Genomic DNA, 23,390 nt, shown 5'->3' with positions numbered 1-23,390 from the left:
CCTCGTCAACTGATTATTTTGTTGCACTCTATGTTGATGTGATCAGTGTACATTCTGTATATGATACTTCCTTGATATTTATATCCATATATGTGCATAGAGTAGATCCAATTCAATATTTCCGCACTCCTTGAACTTTTCAAAATATTTGCTTTGCCCTTGATTTGGAAAATAACACTCTTGATGTTGCCAGAGGAGAACATTGCAGGTGGCTGCCAAAAATCTAAGGAGGCCCAATGCTTCAATGAGGAGTTCAAAGTAAAAACTAGAGAGCAGAAATCTGGCAGCGCAGTTGCATCACGGGGCGGAGGTTTCGTCAGCACGGTTTGGGTTCACTCGGTGATATTTGCCGATCAGAAGAACAACAACAAAAGCAATGACAGTGGGGGAGAATTTGCTTTGGAAATCCGCAAGAGGGTCTCACTTTTCGTTTTAGCCACCGGGGCAAGGCTTGTGACTGCGTGAACGGATAATAAATATCATGGCGTATTAAGGGCTCTTTACAACATAAGAATTTTTTTTACCTACTAATCAGGACACTTCCTTTTCTGTGTCTGAGCTTTGTATTAACGCACAAAGTCAATCCAAATCCCAAGCAGCATGCCCCGTCATCCAAAAACACCGCCCCGGGCTATTTGGGGCTTCTTGCGCAGAAGGCCTAAACAGCTGGCAAGACAACTGTCAGCCATCCCAAAAAAGGGGCTGCTCTATAATTCCCTTTCATTTTCTCATGACGGTCTTCAAGCGGGAAGATGATGCAGGAAGAAACAGGTGTCGCATGCATAAGCGACAGAATTGAATGTGATAAACACAGCTCGCCTCTGTGATCCGAGCACGACTGTATTTTCCACACTTAACGGCGCACTGGATTATGAGACGCACCTTCAATGAATGGCCTATTTTGTCATTTTTTTCATATCTTGGATGCACCGCATTATAAGACGCAAGCTACAATTCGTCCACTAGATGGAGCTACGCTCAAGGAAACGCCAACAGAACGATCAGATGTCAGTAAAACTTATTTCATTAAGCAGCAACACAGTTCACTTAACCAACAGCAAGTTATAACATTGACTCGTTAACGTCGAACTCTCTTGCCGCTGCTCTATTTCCGTGTTCAACTGCGAAACCGATCGCCTTAGGTTTGAACTCTGCGTTGTAAGCATGTCTCGAGCAAGGAGTCATTTTGGGGTCAACATATTACCGTAATAACCATACACAAGGCGCATCGGATTTTAAGGCGCGCTGTGAGATTTTAAGAACATGGAAGGCTTTTAAGTGTGCCTTTTAGCGCAGAAAATACGGTACGTTCTACTCAGAAAATATCCTTACCTTTTTTTCCAGCCCCCCCGAGATCAATGTCCATCTCCATATCAGTCCCCCTTTCACCGTCGCCGTCTCCCTCACAAGGCGTAGAACGATCAATCCTGAAAAAAGAGAAAGAAATTAGAATCGAGCGGGGAACCCTCTCATTCCGAACGTCCCGGAGGAGAATGCGAAGGGTAAAATTAGTCGTGTTGCGATAGTGGGGAGGGGGGAGTCGGCAATCGATTACACAAATACAACTAATTTCAAGAACAGTACAAGATTAATTAACAAAGGAATGGAGGGGTTTTTTTCAACTTGGCAAGTCGGCGTGCTGGCTGAGATGTGCGGGAAAATTGACCCAAAGTATTTTTCCAAGACGGTGGCGAAGAAGGAATGGAGAGACGCCTTAAACCGACACCGAAAGGCTGAATGTGCAGTCTTAAGTAACACAGACAATATTCTATAACGACATGTTTGGCGTCTCGTAAAGCTCTTCCAAATAAGCCGAGTCGGCATTGCAATGTCTGCCGTGGCGGGAAGAATTGAAATGTGATTCATTTCATTTTGAATTTGCATTCATAGGAATGTCCGCGGCTGGGATACACTTGAAGAAGATGTTTCTTGTGAAGGCTTCATAAGAGATCTGCAAAGCGTGTGGCGGAAGGAAGTCCAACGCTTATCGTCAGAGATTTAGTACAGAATTTCCGAATACAATTTTTTAAAAAAACAGATTAGACCAATTGAAGACATTTTGAGAAATACCACCTGGGGTTATGACTGTGTGACACGCTCAGGATTAAATATGAGCTTTTAAATTCATATTTTGTACAAAACAATGGATGAACATTTCCTTGAGTGAAGCTCCATCTAGTGGACGCATTGTAGATTGCGTCTTATAATGCGATGCGTCCAATATATGAAAAAAATTACAAAATAGGCCATTCATTGAAGGTGAGCCTCATAATCCAGTGTGCCTTTTCATGTGGAAAAGACGATACATCGAAACTGAATATTGAGCAAAAAGATAGCGGACATCATTTGAGACTTCGGAGCGGACTTCAACCCTGCAATTTACAACCTCTTCCCATTCACTGATCGCAGGTGTCCCAAAAAAAAAAAAAAAAAAGCAGAACTGCTGGCCTGTTTTGAATTATTGACCATCTATTGTAATTCTGTGGCTAAGCCAGCGCTTAATACTGGCCCTCTGGCCAGCTATCAACCGAGGTTCAGTGAGGTCGCTCCACCGAGCTACGGTATTGTCTCTGATTGACTTACGGATTAGTTTTGCCTTAATACCTGCAGCCAAAACTAACCACTGTCACGCTCCTGCCTGTCAGTTTCCTGCCGGCTGGAGAGAGCTTTGTCTGACTGACTTTTTGATACCTTTTCATAACAGCCCTTTTTTCTCTCTCTCTCTCTCTCTGCATGGATGAAGGGTGATGGGGCAGACAGAGGGGGAATAAGTAGAATGGATAATATAATGATTAAAGGGGATAAGGAGAAAGGGGTGTGGGGAAGGGGGGGGGGGGGCACAGACTGCAGAAAATAATCATAGTACATGTGTGACAGCAGGTGAAAGGGGAGATTGAGAGGTGGCACAGAGAAGCGGAATGATGCGGGGGGGAGCCCAAAAAAAAAAAGACCAACGATGGACTGATGAAGACCTGAAAGAGACAGGAAATGGATTTATATTCACCGCTCATTTTGCGCTCCGTTTGACTTTTGGAAGGGAAGCAGATGTGCCGCGGTGCACACCGACAGCCTCTGTCGGCTGCGGGAGTGATTCACAGGCTTACAGATGAATATGGAACAAGCCAAGTCCGCGACATTAGCGGGCTCATTTCCCGCAGAGAGACAGACATTTAGTCAATCCGTCACTTTTCCGCCATACGAAGAGACAGAGGGCGGCGGGGGGTTTGGGGGTAAGAAGAGACGAGGCCGAGGCAGACCCGCAGAGGAGCGGGAGCGGGGGGGATTGAAATGACAAACGAAATGAAGGTGGCTGAAAGACGGCGGGGACAACATGACATGAAGTGAACTTGCCAAGTATGTTTTCTGGTGCTGCCGAAGGAGGGTTAACAAATACGCCGTCGAGGTCACGCGATCCAACAAGACGTCTCGCCAAGTCTCCCGAGCGACGGTCACGGCGCTATCGAAAGCAAATTTGGATCTTTTACGCAAAGAACTGTCAACTCGTGTGGTTGTGCAGAGCATTCCTGCAAATAAAGAGATCATTAGTTCTACCAGCTACAACTCAACAGATGGCCAACGCCAAGTTTTAAAAACAAAGTAAAACATCGAGACAGCTGTTGTAACATTTATCTACTAATTACATTTTTTAAATTTAAAAAGAAAACGGCAACAACAACATAGCAGGTAGACATGTTTCAAAGTCAGTCATTCATGAAGCTGACTGTGGGCTGCAAAGCAAAAAAATATATCCATCCCTCCATTTTCTAATCGGCTTACCCTCACATGGGTCGCGGGCGTGCTGGAGCCTATCCCAGCTGTCTCCGAGCAGTCGACGGGGGACACTCTGAACCGGTTGCCAGCCAATCGCAGGGCACATATCAACAAAGAAGCATTCATGCTCACATTCACACCTCGGGAAAATTTAGTGTTCCATGAACCTCCCATGGATGTCTTTAGAATGTGGAAGGAAACCAGAGTACCCGCGGAAAACCCACGCAGGGACGGCGAGAACATGCCAACTCCACACAGCAAGCCGCAATCGAAGCGTGCACCTCTGCACTGTGAGGCCGATGTGACGACCACTGTGCCGCCCCCAAAAATATGTATCATCTAAAATCAAATATATTGTAACACGTCGAGTTTAAATGTCTGTTCTGACCACCCAGAGGCAGATGTGAAAGGCCCCAGATCACCCGTTCGCCTTCAACGGTATGGATTGAAATTTAGTAGCAACATTGTATTGTACCGTTTCATTGAAGCCGACGTGGTAAATCCAAACCCAGAGCAGTATCCATGCATTTGATAAACAGCGAAAGCACGGTCCGAAGCCAAAGAGGCCGAGCCGGCCGGCCGGCGTGGAACTTTATGACCTCTGAAACTTGACTGTTAAATCTTTATGACAGCGTTTACAACTCAAAAGTCATCCATAGGTTGCGCTGTTTACGACTCGCTCCGCCAGACACTATTTCACCAACTTCTCAGCCACAAGTGCACTCCCGCAAAAGAAAAATCACCTGCGTCGACACAAAAGGACGCCAAAAGGCAAGAAATGCAGGACGCTGCTTACGTGCTGTCGCCAAGAAGATTTTGTCCGTTTCCAATAAACACGGTATGATCCTTTTCATGCACACATGTAAAGGCACTAAATGTAATTATAAAAACTATACCGTCCGAGCGAATACAACACAAGTGCTTCTGTCTGCTCTGAAGAGTTATTCAGATAACTAGCATAAAGAACATACTAAGAAGTTTACCAAACTATCAGTTTCACTCCAAATCACTAAATCCAATGAAATCTTCATTCTCGGGAGGTAGACGATGCGCCGCTACCTCTTCTACATCGCTTACGTCAGACGTATCGTTGATTTATCAACACAGGCTGAGACCGCCCTCTTGTGGTTTAATGTGAAAATAACATGTGAAATGACATAATCATGTGTTAATAATTTCACACATAAGTCGCTCCAGAGTACAAGTCGCACAAACTATGAAAAAAACTGTGATTTATAGTCCGGAAAATAAGGTAATTACTTTTCTTTTCTTTTTTTTGCCTTGGAAAGAGATGCAAACCGCTGCTAAATCCAGTCACGTAGCCGCAAGCTGGAAAGCCACCACATAAATCCCAATTTTCAGCAGGTGACGATTCTAATGCCGTTTTCTCCCAGAGTGTACCAAGTCTCGCGGACATTTTTCAGTCCTCTATTTCAATGAACCCGATTAGTACCTCCGCACAGCATACTTCGGCAGTGACGCTCTCCACCATATGGTAGCGCCGCACAGCCAAGCTAGCGAATGTGTCACAACCCCAAACGTATCACAGCTCTCCACCTCCCCGCACTTGTCACTGTAGCTTACCGTTTGCCGCTCTGCAAATTATAAGAGACACACCAATCACGCAGTATAATAACAGACATCAGATCTTGCCTCACCATATGGCATTGACACGAAGCTGAGGGTGGCTACGCTATCAATGCCAACTTGTGGTATGTTGGACAGCGAAACATAAGACGAACATTTGTTATTGTTTAACAGGGTGGTGGTGGTCGTCAACAGTGTGGGTAAATTGGCTTCAGATGGTATGCTTGATCAGAACCGCCTCAAAATGTAATCTGACCTCAATGCTCGGGGGAAATTGAATAGACAGCAGATGGACAAACAAACAAACAAACAAACAAACCAATACAGGCAATACAACCTCTGAGTTGAAGGTAAATATCAAGCAACGATGCCGTCCACAAATCTCAGCAGTTCTACCGAGGGCCGGTGGGAGACACGGGTTGTATTAAGCTAGCAGACATGTCCAGTAGAACAGTCGGCAACTCCATCAGTAACACCTCTTGACACATAAGTGCATTCTTCCTCACTAGTGGGACTGCAGCATGCGCTACAGAGTGAAAGACGATCAACAACCGGAATGGAAGAAAGATGCTGAAAGAGACGAGAAAAAATATGTATAAAAATAGAAGCTGAATGGGAATGATAAGGAGATGTAGGTGAGAGGATTCTCTGTTTTGCCCTAATGCGGATGTTTATTAGAACTGACAGTGCAAAACCTTGCTGTTCTATTTCAGCACATACTACCCAAGAAAAAAAAATCCAGAAAAATGCTAAAACTTTAGCTCCCTCCCAAAAAAACCAAAAAAAATCCAGAAAAATGCTAACACTTTAGCCCCCTCCTTTACATAATCATGTGAGTTTAATTGTTTGTTATGATCATGTACGGTTCCTCCGGATGCCGTCCAAAGCAGAAAACAGCATTTTTGGTTTGCTCAGAAAAGAATCTTAATGGCAAATTCCGGTAAGTGTTTTGGAATCCCAAAGAGTACCTGAATAACCATTCAACAATGTGAGACCTCCCCCAGGGCTTCTAATCGCAGCAGGCAAGACATCAAACGCTCCCATTTTGTACATTTGCACTCTCTAAAAAGGGTTAGCGAAGCTGCAGCCAAAAACGTGACCTTCACCAATGTAAATGGCTGAAACAGGGTCACCAAAATACTACAAAGTACAATCCAAATTTGGATCATAAAGGCACACAGCCACACACGAGGCCGCCACTTTAAAAGGTAGGACAACGGGAATAAAAGTATCTGACTCTCTTCCTGTCCAAATCTCATCTCAGTGGCTCCCATTTGCCCCCCCCCCCCCCGCCCCCACTCCCCATGCCCCTTAAAGTGGAAGTTGATGTGACGTTAGCATAGCCTCAAATAGTTCAAAAGCAATTTGATAACGCCGCATGCTGCCGCTCCTGCTGATCTGCTCAACCTCCCAATAGTATGACCATTTTCTCCGTGGGACCGCCTAAGTAAATATCTCACTTAGCTCCAACAGCCATGAAGTGGCTGTACAACTCGGTACACGAAGAGAACAGAACCAAAACGTGCTGTTAAACGATACGGTGCGCGTCTAAAATCATCAACTATAATAATTTGTAACTTGGGTGCGAAATAGTAGCCAAAAACATACTAATAGTACACACAAGTGGATCTTTGATGCGTACAGGGGGAAAGAACCGCATTTGGGCAGCATGTGGACCTTTTTTTCTTTTTTAAGAGAGCAGACATCTGCTCAACCGCAACACTAATGAAGAGTACTGATATTTCATGATATTTTTCGACAATGACCAGTGATTCATTCATGCGTACATTTCCACAGAAAGCTGTTTGCGAACAAACCGATGCCTCTAAAAAAAAAAAATCAATCAATCAATCAATAAACAAATACTACCACTACAGGATGTGTGACACGACTCCCAAAGACATTTCCTTTCTTTGCGACGTAAACTCACGTGCGCATATATTCATGAGCACGCACACCTTTGTTTTGTAGCTTTCCATCCTTCAGCTGCTAGACAGTGAACGTTGCTCGAATAAGACAACAAGCAGGGAGGCAGGAGACCTGACAAGAAAATGAAGAGGAGCGGTAGAACTCGGGACTAATATTGGAGGGCAGAGAGAGAGAGAGAGAGAGAGAGAGAGAGAGAGAAATGAAGGGTTTGCTGTGATCAGAAAGAGAGATGTTGATGAAAGTCCTGACAGCGCTCGTCTCCATCGAGTTTCACCATCCCGACAGCTGGACAGACTGCTTATGCAGCAATACCCTTCTGTGTCTTCCGCTTTCTCCCTGACTCTCACACACACACAGTCTGCTCATTGTGGGTCCACAGCTCATCCTCCTCTTCTCTATTCCCAACTTGTCTCCCGTTTGCCTTGTCGTGCTACCCTGCCTGCCCCCCTCCCGCCTCCCCATCCTCTCAGCGCTATTCTATTTTTTTTTTCCTCCCCTACACGCAGTCTCACCTTCAAGCATTTCACATCTTTTTCTCCCCCTATCTTGTTGAGATAACCGGCCACCCTCACTGGCATCCATCCTGAACACGACCAAGCCTTCCACACTGCCTGAACTCTGCCTCCCCTCGCCGTGTCAGTCAGGGTAAGAGGTCTTTTTCTTTTTTTCCTTTTCGTGTGCTGTGAAGAAGAGATTGGAAAATGATGGAGAGAAAGTGGAATATACCCATTCACGTACAACTAGATGACATACAGACACTTCCTTGACAATTCATTAAATTAAAGTTTGTGATCTTTCTGGATAATAGAGAATTCTGTTTTTTTTTCTTGCAATGCTGGAATGAGATTAATTAATTAAATTGTTAGTTACTCAAAGGGTTGATTATTTTTGCGATTAATCAGCGGATCGGATTTAAAAAAGTTCATTTCCTGAGAATGCAGAAAAAGGACAGACAATGAGTCAGTGACCAGTTCGATTTGCAACATGTCACAAAGTAGGAAATTCAAATAATGATGGAACCCTTTTTTTTTCTTTTTTTTTTTTAGAATTTAACGATCCTAAGAAAAACGTTTACTCTTGATTTTGTGCATGCTTGTAACAGTTTTTTTTATTTTACTAATATTGCAGATAAGATCATGCAAGCTGCAATGCAACTGCCCCCAGTGAAGCAGCGCTGCTCAACGGTGAATGTCCGCCACAATATCGGGTTGAGCCGCCGCCTCTGTTGTGTGCACTCAAATTTGTCAACAATGTCATTTGTGCGACTACATCCTGTCTCGCGTTAAGCTGTGCCGCAGCGGATGAGAGAGAGAACTGCCGTACTCGTTTAAACGTTGCCTCTGTAACCCCCCACGGACGACATTGAACTCAAAGTTTGCGCCACCAGGAAGAGACGCCATTACACCTGTCCTCAAATTACTGCTTCCACAGCCCGCATGAATTCAATTTATGGTTCTCTTAAGCTTGACCTTGCCGTAAAACTGATCAGCATTCTCTCAGGGGAACGACTGTCAGAGGAACTGGTGCCATTCAGAGGGTAAAATCCAAATCCAGTCAAGTTGCCTTTGGGCTACTTTGTTCCTGGAATGTCACTTCTGTAAGGGCAATTTACATTTATTTCCCCGTTGTATTTATGAGAAGAAATTGGCCTCTTCTATTGTTTTTGTACTTAGACCAGGGGTGTCAAACCCATTTTTTTTCCGTTGGAGGGCCGTTATGACTGAAACCATATAAAAGTTCAATAATTACGGTTTATTCCACTATTGTTTAAGTTACTGTAATGAGGGGTTTGGTAACAAGAAATGTTTATTTATTGAATTAATAATATACTGTATATATAATTTTTAATCTAATGTTATTTATTACATATGATAATTTTACATTTGGTAGAGATTTTAGCAAGCATCATGGAAGTTGACATTCGCGGTCCACACGAAGTGATGTGGCGGGCCAGATCTGGCCCCAGGGCCTTGAGTTTGACACCTGTGTACTAGACTGATGTATAATGATCATAGGTTGGGCAAGATGTGGTTAAAACTGCACTCAAAATCTTCACAGCATACCGACTTTCCTGTGATGTGGGGTCGCAGGGTTGATTGAGTTTTTGCATTTCATATTTGTGATATTGTCCTTGAAATCTTTCACAGTTGAGGCCGACAGCGAACGGGTGGGTTTTGAACACTCAGCTAAAACCGCCGCCTTGAGCTTCTAACGTATCCCTCTTCCTCTCTGAAGATTTGGACGCTGTCAGATCTCGAGCTAGGAGATGACCTCGGGTTCATCGTTACAGAAGTGCTGACCGAGTACGAATGCGACAATAGCTTTTTGCAGGGCGACTAGAGTGCCGCTTCTCTGTGGTCCACCTGTGTTGACAATGTCCTTCAGAAGTCATGAGACGGCTTCGCTATCAACCAAAAGCAAAATGGATTCTGACAACGTGGCGGTCATGGGATTGGAAGAGGAAAATGCTGCGAGTGGTGCCACGATGTTTGGAAGTTGGAAATAGAGATAAGGTACAAAAGGTATGAAATAGAGGTGTGCCTTGATTGGCGAGTTGAATTACCGTAATTTAAAAAGCACCGTTTTGTGTAAGGTTATTGGAGTTGATGAAAACTAACAACAACAAAATACAATCAAAATTGTCAAATTATTTTACTTCACGAAATAAAATAAAAGCTTTTTTTTTTTTAAAGGCAAACTGAAACATCTGATGTTTAGAAAAAACGAATTCCAGTATAGCGTGAACGTCCTTGGCTTTCGTCTTTGTCAATGTCATACATGAGCTTTTTGAAGTTCATTTTAGATGTAGTTGTTGTTTTATCTTGCACCCGACAAACGCCCGATATTAAACGCCCAAACTAATACTAAATCTAACAAAAGCTCAATTAAAAACGAAGCCTTTTGGAAAAAAAAACAACCCTGCTCTAAAAACTAATAAAGACCAACTTAAAAACAAAAAAATCAAAATGATTTTTTTTAAAACTGTATAAAAAAAAAAATCCAAACCTATAAGAACTCTTGACGTGATGACGTGGTATCGTAATTCATCCACCCACCCTCTGATTGGTTGTTAATCAGTCCATTGCGCAACCCCCCCCCCCCCCCCACTCCCCGCCTGTCACCCGGTCTGCTAGAATCGAGTCCAGTAACTCACAACACCAAATGAGCACAAGCGATATTTGCATGCCAGGCAAGCGATTGTATCAGCTCGTAAAAAATGCTCGTGATAAAAACACAGATGGTGTTCATGCGAATTGTTCCAGACACGCTAATCTTTAAGGCCGTGCCATTGTCTTCTGCCATAGCTTGCAGTTTTGTCATACACGATCTTATGCTGACATAAGGAGGGGATGCATTACCTTTTCCCTGTGCATTGTCCAACTCTATTATGTAAATAGCTCGCTCTTCCACCGGACATGCGTGCGTGTGCGGGTGGCTGCAGGCCAGGCCGACATACACAACGCTGATTTACATTTCCTCTTGTCATTTCGGATTTGTCATTAATCTACCTGCCAAATGGATTGTTTCCATGCTGCCATTGCACGCATTTTTATTTTTTATTTTTTTGTGCAAGTGAAACGGTTGAGGGCAATTGCGGCTTGCGCACAAGGACATTTCCCAGCGATTACAGAAGACAAAGGACATCAACTGCGCCTCAAAGTATGGATGGCTCCCGCAAGAGACATACATGCCATATGCCGTGCTCACGCGCCTGCTTAACCACTTCTACGGATGAGAAACAAATCTTTTCCTCTCGTCCGCGTCTTGCATGGTTTGGCGTTATGGATGTTGGTAGGTTGACTGACTGGCACACCAAAAAAAATGAAAAATAAATCCAGCCATGGGTAAGAGTGCATTTCCTTTTTTTGCATTTTTGTCCCTCTTTTCATTTCTCGCGTTTTCCTTCACTACAGTGAAGACATCCACACAGCTGTAGCATTTTTACAGTATATTGTGTTGGGGGTTTTTTTGTTTTTTTTTTTGAATGAAGGTAGCTTCGGATATCACAATCTCACCCAGGGGATTGCTTGTTTGGGAATAATTATCTCTTGCAGATGGCAGAGAGAAGGAAAAAGAAGAAGGGGGAGGGGGGGGAAGAAAGGATGTGTGATGCATGAATATACGTCTGGATTAATAGACAAAGTGGTGAAAGTACACTTTGGGTGAAAGTTTTGTGAGACCTGACAATTACACGACATAGATTTGGATCTGGATAATCCAGCCAAGTTCTTCTCATTCTTGATTTTTTTTTCGGACCTTCCCATGTGTACAAGGTCGCATACAGTCGCACACACAAAAGGGCTCCCTAATAAGTTGGAAACTGAAATGTTCAAAATTTGAAAATTTGTATCGGTCTAGTTAAATCCCTGCTTGATAGTTTCAGACTCTGAGGTCCCAAAATTATATTCTGACAGGCGCAGGTCAGAAATGGGGAAAAAATAATAATAACATGCAATTTTGCCATTCTTAATCCAAATTCTGGCATTTAATATTCATTATTCGGCACACTGCACTTCTACACGCACATAAAACCAGAGTCTTATTGAAATAGAACATTTCTAAATGAAACTGTTAGAATAGAACAAACAAGACATCGGATTGGAGATTAAATCCAGTTACCGTTTTTTGCGTGCTGGACAAGCCTGCTGAATAGATTTTCCTGTTTTGTAGCAGCTCTGCGGATATTCCATTGAACCCACCTGACTGCAGTTTGTGTAATAGCACGCTACATTGGCTTATCTATTGAGGCTGACCAAATACAAACCCAACCAAAGCAAACGCCATCAATCCCCTGCTGCTGACGCCGTTTCCCCAAACACGCGTGCGCATGCAACGCACTCGAATGTAAATGACTGCGGATGCACAATGATGCAATGAAATGCCAATACCCCGACTGATCCGACCATTTTATTTCCTTAAACCCGCCGCCTATCAGTTTCCTCTTTCAATGTTGAATCTGTCCTCTCTTACCGCGCCGTGTCTTGTCTTTTCAATCTGCTTTAAGAATGCTGACAGAGCCAATAAAGAGGAATGGATCAATGCTACAGATTCAGCTTGAGACGAAGACGACTTCAAAGCCGGAGCAAGAGAAGGGGTCAGAGGAGAAGAAACTAAAAAGATCGTGTCAGAGACACGGCGGAAGGAACAAGATGAGTGGAAAAGGAAAAGATATCAAACCAGGTCGCATTACCTGTCTAGGAGTGTCTGGTAAATTGGAACAGTTAAAAACTGTCTAAACCAGTGGACAGAAGAAAAAGACCGGTTAAGAATTGATTACCCCTGACATCATAAACTAGCATATGAAACCAGTACTCTCAACTGTGAACAATACTCTTTGCCGGCGAACCCCACAGTGAAAGGCAGTAAAATAATACCTGAAGTTGTCACAGCGGCGTTTTTCATAAGCCAAATTGGCCATAAAGTCCCAAAAGTTTTTATACATTAACCTTAAATGTCTGCGAAATGCTCTGCTGAAGAGAATTTCGTCAGTTCAGTTTTTGAAATATTGAGGCCGGTCCAAACCTGCACCCTCAAGCAACCCGGATGAAATCCTGATAAACCAACGGTATGTGAAAGCATGGCTTGTTCGCCCGCTCATTCTGATTTGACTCATGAACAGCTGCTAATTTATGACATGAGAGTCACTCTCACTCCTCACACGTGCGCCCCCACCAGCCCAGTGCCGGAGGGGCACACATAAATCTACCTTATCACCGTTGGAGACAAGGGCACATGAAGGACAGTAATAACCATGCGCTGACCAAATCAGCCGCTAATCTCCTATCTTGTTTTCATTGTGGATTTTTTTTAACCCTTTTATATACATAAAACATAAGGATTAGGGTTGCTGATTATGAAAATACGATTTAATACTTGGATGTCAACCACAAAATGGCTAATTGAACATCCTCGAAAAAAAAAATATGAACCTTATTTAGTAGTCATAGTATTTAGTAGCGTGTGTGCGTACCATGCATGCGTTTCTATGTACATGAAGTCATTGCTTCTACCTCTAAATTTTAAAAATATAACGTCGCAAACACTTTGATCAATCTACAAGCTGCTTGTACTGAGAATACAGCTGAGTTGAGTTGGTTTCTTTAAATGGGGCACCATGAAGGGGAGAAATGTAATCCCGAGGGCCCATGATTGACAGGGGCCTTAAAAAATATTATTTTTACTTTGCGGAATTGATTTGGTGGGACCCCAGATCCACGGTTGCGCCCCTGACTGTGAGTCAAACACGTTCTGGCTCCTTATCATCCGACTGCTGTTTATGCCAATTACAGAACAATGGGGGCCTTCAGAGCAAATCAGAGGATGAATGAAGGAAGGAAGCTTCAGTTCAGGCTAATTACCAGGCTACTAAAGAATTCAAATGAGGCTGAGAAATTCAACTCGTGACATACCTTGCAATGTGAGATTTGGACAAAAGAAATTTAAAACAGCCTAAAAACAACCTGAGGAGATTAACGACAAGAAATTGAAATTATAATATTAATACACTGGACGGAGGCATCATGGTGTGTGAGAGAAAAGGGAGAGCGATCAGAACACAGAAGCGAAACAAAATGGATTATAGTCGGAAAGGATATTATTAGTGCCCCCCCTTCCCCCCCGCCCTGCTTCCCCCTCAGTGCACTGCGCCCTGCAATGCTAAAAGGAAACAGAGAGCAACCGGGCCCACTCTATTCCAGAACAACGTCATTGATTCATCGATTTGATATGTTCGCGCTGCAATCGTACAACGTGAGCGTACATCCACACCAATCGTTTACTTTCACCGAGGCCGAACAGGTTTGTCTGACTTGTTTTGATTGAGGAATCATGACAAATGACGCCGTACTGTTTCCATATGGCGCATCTCCAAAGACTAAACCAGGAACGAGAATCATCGCTCTGGACAAAATATGTTTTGTGAGATTTTCTTTGCAATCATGTTATTCCTTTCTTTCTCTACTTCCCCAAGACACCATTTCCCTTGGCCCATACTTAGGCATTATTTCAAGTGCGGAAAATCCGAGCATTTTCCTGTAATTAAATGTGCGCATTAATCATTCACATGCACGTATAAGTACACGTGTCACTTAAGCTTGCTTTTTATCTTCATACTCCTCTTGGCTCTTTCTCTCAAGAAGGAGCTGACTTAATTGACACCCCCGCTACCCCCGCCCCAACTAATAAAAAATAAGCAGTGCTGCTGAGTCTGGATTAGACTCAACAATCAACCAGCTTTTGGAAGAAAAGGCTCCTAAGAGAGGGGCCTGGTAGTGGTTGGGGACATCCCATCTAATGCAATTTCTTCAAGAGATAAATGAATAAACCCCTCACGGCATGAGGGCGAAATTAATTTAAAACGGTGACAATGAAATCAAGACGGGATCGGAGGCTACACAGAGGAGGTGCACTGATACTTTTAACATGACGGCGAAGAAAGGATGGCTTTTATGTTCTTTGTACACAAGCAGCTGCTGATTTTCGGGGAAGGCAGAGCATGTGGGAAGGTGAGCTCTAATTATTGCCCGCGGAGAGTACTGCAGCTGTGATTGGCCAAGTCAATAAATAATCACTGCAACGGAGAGACAGGAAACAAAAACGAACTATTTACCTCGACATTAGAATCGTATCCAAGTGCAAGTATGTTTTCATAACACTGCTACAGAAACTGTGACAGAAAGCAAAATTTTATTTGCAATTTCAAAGAAACACATGAATACCAGCGTATATGATCAACAATAAACAGGAGCCTCCTTGTTCTCAGACCAAAGCCATGTCTAAAATAAAAACATTGCTTTGGGACTATCGTGTGGCCAAGGAACTACAGGCAAAAAACATTTGTGGGTTTGTCTCTATTAGCAACGAGGATGGGTCACCTATACCCGCAAATATCTATTGAACGCTCTAACACCACAAAAAGTCGCGTGATTTCCCGTTTGACGCATTTTGTTACAGTGAAACTCCTCTACAACGAAATCATGTTTGCAGAAAGAATTTTTTTTCACAACAGAGGACTGTAGCAAATTTGATCTCAGACGTAAACATGAACCCACACACAAAACGTATATGTGTACTTTATTTTTATTCCAATAGTGCATAAGTATGAGCATTCACTTATTTGACACTTCATATAGCCAGCGTAGAAAGAAAGGGAAAGAAATTGCGAAATTTCCGATCAGCATTTACTTTCACTGACATCAGTTTCTTGCATTATGTCTTTTATTTTGCCTCCTCCATCTTATATTTTTATTACCTTTATCCTGTCTTCAAGCGTGAAAGCTTTTCTTTTCTTAACTCCTTGGTATGCAAAGATCCGTTTTGTCGCATTGTAGCAATGAAACGTTCGCGCTGCGTCTGAAACAAATACTTCCTGTACTACTGCGCATGTGTAAAGCAGTGTGGTGGTTGCAGTTGCCGTTTCCGAACGAAGCAGTAGAGGTCGCTGTGGCATGCTGAGGTTGCGGGAGGCTTGTTTTCGTTGTAGTGAATCTCGTTGCGAGGCAAGAGAAGATTTGTAGAACGGAACAGGGGGACTTTTTGTTGTAGGGGGAGCAGAAAAGTGGTTATGGCTTTCACACGTGAAACATTTTTCACACTAGGGGGGTATTTTTGGCCAGGTAGGTTTCATTGTAGAGGAGTTTCACTGTAATGTGCACTGGGCTCTCGAGGCTTTGGAAAAAGGTGCGACCTAGAGCAACGGAGTTGATAAGGATTCACACTGTTGGTCCAAGTGCCCAATTCCAATGTAATGCCTCTGGAGTGAGGTGAAGCCCTGCCCATTTATTTGATGAGGGAATAAACACATTCAGCTGGTGTTTACGTTGAAATAATTCATAATTGTTGGATTGAAGACAATCAATGTAAAGCATGAACCAGAGAAATAAAATGGAACATATTATTCTCCTCACATGCACGGGGGTAGCCTCACTTGCCTACCCTGACTGCACAATCCTGGTCCATACACTTCATTCATGAGTGTGCATCCGTTACTCGTAGCCAAATTTGGAAGAGGCCCAATTCCAAACTGCAGATGCACATTAAATTATGGAACTTCAGAGAAAAAAAACAAAATCTGAATTGTATCACTTTAAGCATAAAGTGTAAATTCTTGCTCATCCTGAAGCAGGACATGTCTGAACACAGGACAAAATTTCAGTCAGGTTTCACTTTCAATAGTCCGTCAAATTGTGGCGCACATACAATATAAGATTTTACTGCCTTTATGGGAGCTCAGCCCCCATTGGCTCCTACATAACTCAAAGCCTGATAAAGACATCCTGTTCACTATTTCACAAGGCCGTCTCCTGCTTGACAAAACACTTATCTTTATGTGTTTTACTTTGCGCAGTAAAAGACAGGTACACTGCACCGACAGATTTAAAGATCGCAGTTGACCTTGGCAACTGGTGACACAACTGGGGAGATAAGCATTCAAGAGAATGGGGGGGGGGGGGGGGGGGGGGGGTTGGCCATGTGAGCACAATCTGCCTTGGTCATTAAAAGTCTTTTAATGATCATGTGGCCCAAACACCCACTGACTCATGTCTGTGAATACAGTTTAGCGAATACATTATGGAAGATTTTTGCCTCATTTGTCTCAATTGTTGGAAGCATTAAAGCCAAATCCCTTCTTGTGTCGAACGTGCTAATCCGATGACATCAGTAATGGCGGTTGTCAAGTTGTGGCTCCAGCTATTATTGGTGATTTGATTTTTCACGGTCACATTTTTTATTCCCCGAGTCGCACCCAGCTGGCAGGCGCAGAGCTGGAACTAAGCTCATTTTCACTCGCTAATTACAACGCTTCCTTAATAAATGCAATGAGCTTCACGGCCATGTTTTGCTGTGTTGCCTTTCATAGAAGGGTGCATACGTCATGTCGCAAGTTTGATGATTTTCCGTTTGATTTAGCAGAGGTGATTGATGGCGTAGCGCCCCCCCCCCCCCTCTCTGAAAGCGAGGATGAAAAATGAAAAATGTGTTTTTCAACCACGGGCAAAAAAAAAAAAAAGGCACAAGCTCATCTGACAAACTCCGGTTCCGACATGGGCACAGGCGCCTACAATCGCAATGGCATAAAAATGCATCTCCCTCTTTTTTTGCGCCGCGCACCTCCATGTTACTGCCTCCTTAATGGATGGAGTGAAAGGAGGGTCTCATTTGCCATGTGTCTGCTCTGGACTGATTGCAGCGAGGTGATGAATGGCTGATGGAGGCTCGGTTGGGGTGCAGAGGAAACAATTAGTGCCATGTTGATCTCGCCTCTTCTCCTCTGCCCTCCATCCATCGCTTATCATCGCCCCCCCCCTCCCTGTGTTCTCCAAGTCAATCATTCTCTATCTGTGTTTGCCATCTCATCAGCTCGAGCATCTCTCTCTCAAAAAATTCCCACCTAAGCGCCATTAGTATTAATATGCAACATGAGGCAAGAGGGGGAATGAATAAAGGCGAAAATAGGGAATAGATACATGCCGACTGGCAAAGAGGACAACGGAGTGCCTCATTTTTGTCATGACAGCGTCATCAATGTTAGCCGGTTATACGGGGAAGGGGCGGAGGGGTTTGCAAAATAAATGAATCGGGCACGTCCCTGTCGATTTTGTTTTGGCTTCATCATCTCTGTTGTGTTATTTATTTTTACAATGTCACCTTCAAAGACCACCTTGCGCCTGCCGCAATTAGAGTCAGCCGCCGCGGTGATTGCTTAGCAGACAAAATCTGACCCGCCTTTCACCTCCCAAGAACAAAAGATATTATTCCGTCTTATTTCCGGAGGGAATTGCAGTTAGTCGAAGAAGACGGAAGACACTACGTGGTGTTGATAAATAGAACGTGCTCCAAAATCATTTTGCACTATTATTTGAGAAAAATGAAACTACAATAAAAGGTGACCTCTATGGGCCAACGCCCTTGAGCTTGTCACCTCACATATTTACGACACTCGGTCAAAAGAAAAAGAAAAAGGACCAAACATTGCAAGAGGATAAAATATATAACTAAGAATAATTTAGCAAAATAACAACCCCATTCTGTCAGCTGTGAATGACTCCAAATAATGGAAGGATTTACTTTGGGGTAATGTTGGTGAAATGGCTTAATATGTTTAAATCCTCCACTAACACCGTTGATTTCGCTTTCCTACTTAATGTTGTTTTTTTTTTGTTTCCTACTCAGTGTTTCCTTCAATCGTGTTTGATGTTGGTATCAATTCGCAAGACTTTGTTTTACCTCAGTGGTTCTTTTTCAATTCCAGAAACAGGTCTATTCATCCTGTTTTGCAAATGAAATTAAAAACAGAAACTCTTTATATATCTACAACCATACTAACAAAAACAAGTTGGGCGTAATGGTTACATTTGCTTTTTCTTGCGTCATTTTGGCATTTTACCCCTTGTAGCCAACAAGTAGAGCCACATTTAAATCTCTACCATGGAAAAAAAAAAAACACAAAATTTTTTGATTGGGTATTCATTCATGAAAGAGCTGCCAAAGTGTGTGCAGAAAAGCTCTGCGGGCTTTTGCTAGCCATTATGAGGAACCCTCCTGGAAATGAAGAGAGGGAAAGGGCCCTCAATGGGCTATTGATTTATTTATTTTTAAAGATAATGCGTGTGGGAGTGTTATTCTGTGGTTCAGCCATGGTCGTAGGTAGGCTGCCGGACATATGCTCACTGGCCACTTCATTAGGTACATCTGTCCCATCTCATGAAATCCAAACACTGTTGATTAAAAATCTAATTCTCATCCATCCATCCATTTTCCAGGGTCGCGGGGCTGCTGGAGCCTATCCCAGCCGTCTTCGGGCAGTAGGCGGGGGACACCCTGAACCGGTTGCCAGCCAATCGCAGGGCACACAGAAACGAACAACCATCCGCACTCACACCTAGGGACAATTTTGAGTGTTCAATCAGCCTGCCATGCATGTTTTTGGAATGTGGGAGGAAACCGCAGTACCCGGAGAAAACCCACGCAAGCCCGGGGAGAACATGCAAACTCCACACAGGGAGGCCGGAGCTGGAATTGAACCCGGTACCTTTGCACTGTGAGGTCGACGCGCGAACCAATGGACCACCAGGCCAGCTAATTCTCTCGAGAGTAATTTTTGATGCAACTCATGAAATGGATCTGTCAGTGACCACAGTGATATGGGTGAGAGGTGCGTAAGGCTCACGGCTCGGGGGCCCTTGGTTCATTGGCGACAGTGGGTGGTTCCCTTTTCCTCTTTGACCAGACAGCTGAACAGGTCAGTTAAATATATTGCGGCCAGTGAACATACATCTTCATTAATCCTACTTGGATCTAAAAGTGTCGCTAGCACACATGCGACGCCGTTCAAATACGCACACACGGTCGTGTTTCACCTACCCGCTGTGGGTCCCGGAATGTGGCTGACAATGACAGAGAAGCAGAACAGCGGGTAATGGAGTTTGTAGCAGCGGAGAGTGCATCACGGCGACAGATGCTAGTCCCCTGGGACACTGTGAGGGACGAAGCACTCATTCACTGGCGTCGTCGCATCGTGGGAGGACATGGAGTACCCCTACGGACACACACGGGTGGAGACAGTGATATGTTACACATTCACAGATGGTCATGGGACGGGAGGGGAATGGGGCTTGTTGAACCATGAACTGTACTAAGAGATGGACAAAGCTAGATTTGGAAAAATGAAGCCAAAATAGAAGCCAGCCTGTCAAGCAGGGGTTTGGACTTTTTTTTTTCTATCAGCATCAATTTCAGTTCTCTGGTCAGTTACTCTAACTGAATTTGTGAAGAAATAGAATTCATCAACACGGGTGAGAAGTCGGGGGTTAATTTTTTTGAATAAAATATGGAGGGCAGCTGCCTAATTTTGGGCCACAACCATATTTAACTCATTCACTCCCACAGACGTTTTTAAACGTCTTTTCAGAGTTGGTCTAGAATGTGTTTAAAAGCGACATCATGATATCTATTATCAAACCAACATGTCGACATTTTGTAACCCTTAAAATTATGTCCAAAAATACACTAAGCACCAACCTCCACTTGTCAAACGCTGTACACGAATCATCACGTCGACTCATTATCACAAACACTCTGACGAGAATACACTCAAAGACCTCTTTGTGGCTGACTACGTGTCGCACTTTTCTGTTTAAAAAAAATATATTCTAGCACATGACACAAGTACACATTACACAGTACACCCAAAATTATCCTGCCGATGTTTGTTGCTACTGCAACCACTGTGCTGCTCTGAAGTCATGCTCAGGAATTGCTGTTAAAAGGGGAGTTGGAGAGACCAATTTTATGCTTGATGGACAAATGTGTCTGTGTCTGGACTGCAAGGCGGTTTGGACCACATCCTCTCAAGGATGTCTATGCTGTGATTATGGTTTGTGCCCAATTTGAATTGCAGTGCTGCCGCCTCACCAAACAAATGGGACCAAAGTACAGCCCCGAACACGTTTGTCCGACTCTATTATATCAATTACAGAAGCGGCATTTTGCCAGCTTTACACACTTCACTTGACATTGGGCTAAGAGTTTCCCTTTGTGGGAATGATTATTTCATAAATTCAACTCATCTTCATATTTTTGTTTGCATTATGTTTATCGCTGATGTATTCAGCGTGCTGTCAAATGATTTCTCTGACTGCCGTCGGTCCTCGCACATAAAGCACTCATCCAAATTAACTCATTCAATCCCAGCCATTTTCACTGGAGCAACCCCCTCAATCCCAGCGCTTTACTGGATTTTGACTGATCTTGCAAGGCCCACAGAATATTTGGTTCTAATGCTATATAAACATGGAGCCTACCAAAATACAGTTTGGACTCTCCCTGTCGGTCCTCGCACATAAAGCACTCATCCAATTAACTCATTCAATCCCAGGCATTTTCACTGGAGCAACCCCCTCAATCTCAGCGTTTTACTGGATTTTGACTGATCTTGCAAGGCCCACAGAATATTTGGTTCTAATGCCATATAAACATGGAGCCTACCAAAATACAGTTTGGACTCTCTTGTTTCAGCAGAAAAAAAAAATCTGTTTCTTTTTCTTTTCTTCAGCAATCGGCATTACAAAATGGCTGTATTTATGCATGCACACTATTTATGTACAAAAGAAAAAAATTCTCCTCACACCAACATTTAATCGTGTTACGTCTGAGGAAAAAAAAAAAAAAGAAAAACGCCACACATTACCATCACATATTGGAGACAAGAAGAGTTGAATGAGCAATTAGTTCTTTTATGACAGTACGATAGACCTCCACAGAGCGATTTGTTTACAAGAGGCTTTGCTAATGAGCATCGAGGTGGTTAATTGCAGAGCATAAACAAGAGGCTTTTTTTTTTTAACAGTCCTTTAACCGTAACAAGAATTGCACTCTGAACGTTTGGTCTCGCTTTAAATGAAGCCAGCAGGAGGGCGTTCTAGCCTGAATACACTTTGTGCGTGAAATACAAGATCTGTCAAGTAGGACGCCCGGGTGACATACAAATGTCTAACCTTAAAAGTTGTACTCCTCAAGAACTTGATATTCAAGACGGGGAGACTTGACATCTTCCGCCATCAAATTCTCCTTTCCTATATTGTGCAGCATAAAGCACTTTTGGGCCTATATTTGTGACTCTCTCCTATAACACGCTGCCCTTGTCATGTCCCACCTCGTTACCATAAAGTTACATTGACTCATTCCAACTTGAGGATGCACAACCTGCTGTGTGCTCTATAGAATTGCTGCCTCAGTCCAAAAAAATAAAAAAATACTTTCAGTCATTTGCATGCGCTCACCGGTCTCCTGTGTGAATGCATGGAAAGAGCGGTAAAATGGCCCTGTAGTTGTTGCGACTCCATCCATAGCGGTAAAGCGGAAACATGCTGAGGCATCTGCCTGATCATTTGGAATACATATACAGGAAACGGGAATTCTTGCATAATTATCTTTTCCCGTTTTATTTTCATTTAAATGTAACATTAATGGATTACTTGTATGTGTTGTCGATGAAATATGCTGTGGGACACTTAAAAAAAAAAACTCACAAATAGCCCTGATCCATCCTTTGGACACCACTATTTTAGCCCGTGTGTGTTTGTGTGAAAAAAGAAAAATAGGTTTTATTATGCAGACTATTTATTTGCCTCTGACCAATATATTATACTGTATGGGACATGAATGGGAAACGACTACAAAATATTGTATGTGCAGAAGGGCACTTTTGCAGCTTCACACGGTAGAATGTCCTCCTGCAAAGCAGTCAAACATATCCATCAAAGACAGGCGGTGTCGTATTTGTCTCCCTTTGTGCAATTCCAGTCGGCTACAAGATCCTTTATTGGCACGACATTGAAGTTCATCTTTGTGACCATGTAGGAACCCTATAGCAAACTCAAAATAGCCTTGATGCGCACACACACACACACACACACACACACACATAAGCACAAACAGGCAGGAAGGAAGTGAAGCCCACCGTAATGTAATTTTGTCTCGATTAAAATGGTGGGAATTGGATCTGAGGTAAAAGGCCATGTCAAGAGAGAACAAATGGGAGCAGCGGCGTATGGCGGAAGATGAACGAGTGTCCGGGAGATTGAGAGTCGGGGTGGAGGGAGACAGAAATGATAGTAGGGGGAAGGGGGCGGGAAAGGGGAGGGGGGGGGGGGGGGGGGGTTATATGGGTCTATATTAATCCGTTATGGAGAAGGCGCCTTGCCTCTCGACGCGTGATGACCTCCTTGTGTGGAGGGGAGGTCATTAACTTTCCACATGATCATTTACCACCATTATATGTTGCTCCTCTCTGGTGGACTACAAATTTACCCTCGTACTAGTTTCATCCATTTCTGCTCGACATTTTTATATATATATATATATATATATATATATATATATATATATACAGTAGATATATATTTTTTTACAATTATTACATGTTTGTTTGTAACAATAAAAGGCAAGGGAAACTAGACTGCACGGATGAGGCTCTAATTATGCAGAAAATGTAAATACCTGAAGGGTAGTGAATGCCGAAGTTGAGAGCGACGTTTCGTTCCCTTGAGCGTGGTACGTAACTTTGATCTCGCGCCGAAAGATTCCCGAGCAGCCGCCGATGC

General features: G+C 43.3%; 1 long non-coding RNA gene across 1 annotated transcript; it reads right to left on the bottom strand.

Moving 5' to 3' along the window:
* Window positions 1-1,349: 1,349 nt before the first annotated feature.
* LOC147190867 (uncharacterized) lies at window positions 1,350-23,384 on the bottom strand. Its single transcript, XR_015103627.1, has 3 exons — window positions 23,287-23,384; window positions 19,651-19,825; window positions 1,350-1,427 (listed from the first exon to the last, which is right to left on the bottom strand). It is a non-coding gene; the product is annotated as an uncharacterized LOC147190867 (long non-coding RNA).
* Between the last annotated feature and the right edge of the window lie 6 nt (window positions 23,385-23,390).

Source organism: Hippocampus guttulatus, chromosome 18 (assembly GCF_054856545.1).
Source record: "Hippocampus guttulatus isolate MCC_2025c chromosome 18, RoL_Hgut_1.0, whole genome shotgun sequence".
Lineage (NCBI taxonomy): Eukaryota > Metazoa > Chordata > Actinopteri > Syngnathiformes > Syngnathidae > Hippocampus > Hippocampus guttulatus.
Note: the sequence above shows the minus strand (reverse complement) of the source record. Positions and strands in the feature narration are given on the sequence as shown.